At 31.1% G+C, this 4,335-nt stretch overlaps 2 non-coding genes across 2 annotated transcripts; both read right to left on the bottom strand.

Moving 5' to 3' along the window:
- Window positions 1–2,609: 2,609 nt before the first annotated feature.
- Window positions 2,610–2,681, bottom strand: TRNAK-UUU. Its single transcript has one exon. It is a non-coding gene; the product is annotated as a tRNA-Lys (tRNA).
- A 777-nt stretch (window positions 2,682–3,458) lies between these two features.
- Window positions 3,459–3,530, bottom strand: TRNAN-AUU. The gene has a single exon. It is a non-coding gene; the product is annotated as a tRNA-Asn (tRNA).
- Between the last annotated feature and the right edge of the window lie 805 nt (window positions 3,531–4,335).

Raw genomic sequence — 4,335 nt, 5'->3', positions numbered from 1 at the left:
ATTTACAAAATATATTTGTTGCTAATTAATCATCTAGGCAGAGATTAATAAAGGCTCTTGATACCAAATGTAAGATCAAGAAATATTGTCTAAACATACATAATGAATTTACGAGTAACCTAACCTCGTAGTAGCGGAAGCATAAATTGTGTTGATCATCGTGTTGATCTCCAGTTATAGTTGAGCCGTTTAGTCTCACACTTAAAACAAAACCCTAGATGGTGTCCTGGTATTATTTTCTGAGCAGTACAAGTCCCAAAACTTAAGGTGCTATATATTGTCTGTCTTGCATCCCATCAATGCAGGCTTATATAGGCATATGGTGGATTGGAGTAAATCTAGATGTCCAATCCAACCTATAGCTTAATGGGCCTAGTCCACTTGCACCATATTATTAAGGCCCACAATATATAATATATATTGTATTAGGGAAAAGTCTTACAGATATTGCTATGATTTATGTAGTTTAAAAATTACTTACATTGTTTTCATCCATAAAGGAGAGAAAAAAAGGTTATGAAAATATCAAATGTAAAAAAAAAAACAACTAAAAATGTGAATAAAAAAAATTCATCTATAATGGTAAGAATTAAAGAAAGTGTAAAAATTGCAACAAAGAATTACAACATTTTTTTCTCTCCTTTATGGATGTAAACAATGCAAGTAATTTTTAAACTACATAAATCATAGCAATATCAACCTAGCACAATTTGCTAATTAAGAAATACCTATTGCAAGTTCAAAATGAAGTGTCTTGAGAAAAACGAAAGTGAAAGTAAATTCTTTGGAGGGATAATTCGCACATCTTGTTTTAATAAAGTTACACTAGTACAAATACGGGAATTGAACCAATAACCACGGGGTTTAAGCCACACGCTCTACCACTAACGTAAGATAGCTAATTATAATATATCACTTAAAGCTTTATTTGACGGTCGAAAACAACACATGTAGAGATATAACAATACTAAATCTACCACCATCTATGGGTATTGGACCCACGACCACGTGGTTAAAAGCCACGCGCTCTACCACTGAGCTAAGTTAGCCACCTAAAAAGTCATTTAAAGCCTTTTTTTTTTAAAGAAAACAACACAATTACAGATTTATTACTTAACCCATGATAATATCCCCCGACCATGTGGCTAAAAGCCAAGCGCTCTACCACTGAACTTCTTACCACAACCATGATAATATTTTCTTTTATTCATACCATTATTCATGAATTTGTTTTATTCAAATTTTTAGTTTGCTTTCATTTGAAATAGTAACATTGTCTGTTAATTTTAATACGATTAAAAATATAATAGGTTTTAATGTCATTTGTAATTCTTTGTTGCAATTTTTGCACTTTCTTTAATTCTTTCCATTATACATGAATTTCTTTTATTCACATTTTTAGTTTTTTTTTTTTTTTTACATTTGATATTTTGATAACATTTTTTTCTCTCCTTTAAGGATGAAAACAATGCAAGTAATTTTTAAACTACATAAATCATAGCAATATCAATCTAGGACAATTTGCTAATTAAGAAATACCTATTGCAAGTTCAAAATGAAGTGTCTTGAGAAAAACGAAAGTGAAAGTAATTTCTTTGGAGGGATAATTCGCACATCTTGTTTTAATAAAGTTACACTAATACAAATACGGAAATTGAACCAATAACCACGGGGTTTAAGCCACACGCTCTACCACTAACGTAAGATAGCTAATTATAATATATCACTTAATGCTTTATTTGACGGTCGAAAACAACACATGTAGAGATATAACAATACTAAATCTACCACCATCTATGGGTATTGGACACACGACCACGTGGTTAAAAGCCACGCGCTCTACCACTAAGCTAAGTTAGCCACCTAAAAAGTCATTTAAAGCCTTTTTTTTTTAAAGAAAACAACACAATTACAGATTTATTACTTAAGCCATGATAATATCCCCCTACCATGTGGCTAAAAGCCAAGCGCTCTACCACTGAACTTCTTACCACAACCATGATAATATTTTCTTTTATTCATACCATTATTCATGAATTTGTTTTATTCAAATTTTTAGTTTGCTTTCATTTGAAATAGTTACATTTTCTGTTACTTTTAATATCATTAAAAGTATAATAGGTTTTAATTTCATTTGTAATTCTTTGTTGCAATTTTTGCACTTTCTTTAATTCTTTCCATTATACATGAATTTCTTTTATTCACATTTTTAGTTTTTTTTTTTTTACATTTGATATTTTGATAAATCATAGCAAGTAATTTTTAAACTACATAAATCATAGCAATATCAATCTAGGACAATTTGCTAAATAAGAAATACCTATTATTGCAAGTGCAAAATGAAGTGTTTTGACACAAACGAAAGTGAAAGTAAATTCTTTGGAGGGATAATTCGCACATCTTGTTTTAATAAAGTTACACTAGTACAAATACGCAACGCCAATACAGGAAGTTGTGCGCACTACCACCAAAATATGATGCCCAGCTAGGGAATTGAACCAATAACCACAGGGTTTAAGCCACACGCTCTACCACTAACGGGGTAGAAAGCCAATTATAATATATCACTTAAAGCAACACATGTAGAGATATAACAATACTAAACCTACCACCATCTGTGGGTATTGAACCCACGACCACGTGGTTAAAAGCCAGGCGCTCTACCACTGAGCTAAGATGGCCACCTACAAGGTCATTTAAAGCTTTTTTTTGATAAAAAACAACACAATTACAGATTTATTACTTAAGACATGGTAATATCTGCTGACCATGTGACTAAAAGCCAAGCGCTCTACCACTGAACTTCTTACCACAACCATGATAATATTTTCTTTTAGTCATACAATTATTCATGACTTTCTTTTATTCACATTTTTAGTTTGCTTTCATTTGAAATAGTTACATTTTTTGTTACTTTTAATATCATTAAAAATATAATAGGTTTAAATTTCATTTGTAATTCTTCGTTGCAATTTTACACTTTCTTTAATTCTTACCATTTTACACGAATTTGTTTTATTCACATTTTTAGTTTTTTTGTTTTTTTTTACATTTGATATTTTCATAACATTTTTTTTTCTCCTTTATGGATGAAAACAGTGCAGGTAATTTTTAAACTTCATAAATCATAGCAATATCAACCTAGCACAATTTGCAAATTAAGAAATACCTATTATTGCAAGTTCAAAATGAAGTGTTTTGACACAAACGAAAGTGAAATTAAATTCTTTGGAGGGATAATTCGCACATCTTGTTTTAATAAAGTTACACTAGTACAAATACGCAACGCAAATTCAGCAAGTTGTGCGCACTACCACCAAAATAAGATGCCCAGCTAGGGAATTGAACCAATAACCACAGGGTTTAAGCCACACGCTCTACCACTAATGGGGTAGAAAGCCAATTATAATATATCACTTAAAGCAACACATGTAGAGATATAACAATACTAAACCTACCACCATCTGTGGGTTTTAAACCCACGAGCACGTGGTTAATAGCCACGCACTCTACCACTGTGCTAAGATGGCCACCTAAAAAGTCATTTAAAGCTTTTTTTTTTAAAGAAAACAACACAATTACATATTTGTTACTTAAGCCATGATAATATCCCCCGACCATGTGGCTAAAAGCCAAGCGCTCTACCACTGAACTTCTTACCACAACCATGATAATATTTTCTTTTATTCATACCATTATTCATGAATTTGTTTTATTCAAACTTTTAGTTTGCTTTCACTTGAATTAGTTACATTTTCTGTTACTTTTAATATCATTAAAAATATAATAGGTTTTAATGTCATTTGTAATTCTTTGTTGCAATTTTTGCAGTTTCTTTAATTCTTTCCATTATACATGAATTTCTTTTATTCACATTTTTAGTTTTTTTTTTTTTACATTTGATATTTTGATAACATTTTTTTCTCTCCTTTAAGGATGAAAACAATGCAAGTAATTTTTAAACTACATAAATCATAGCAATATCAATCTAGGACAATTTGCTAATTAAGAAATACCTATTGCAAGTTCAAAATGAAGTGTTTTGACAAAAACTAAGGTAAATTCTTTGGAGGGATAATCCGCACATCTTGTTTTAATAAAGTTACACTAGTACAAATACGCAACGCCAATTCAGTAAGTTGTGCGCACTACCACCAAGATAAGATGGCCAACTCGGGAATTGATCCAATAACCACGGGGTTTAAACCGACCAATAACCACAGGGTTTAAACCACACGCTCTACCACTAACGGGGTAAAAAGCCAATTATAGTATATCACTTAAAGCAACACATGTAGAGATATAACAATACTAAACCTACCACCATCTGTGGGT

Source organism: Ipomoea triloba, chromosome 13 (assembly GCF_003576645.1).
Source record: "Ipomoea triloba cultivar NCNSP0323 chromosome 13, ASM357664v1".
NCBI lineage: Eukaryota > Viridiplantae > Streptophyta > Magnoliopsida > Solanales > Convolvulaceae > Ipomoea > Ipomoea triloba.
The sequence above is the reverse complement of the archived record's forward strand: the minus strand, read 5'-3'. Positions and strand labels throughout refer to the sequence as shown.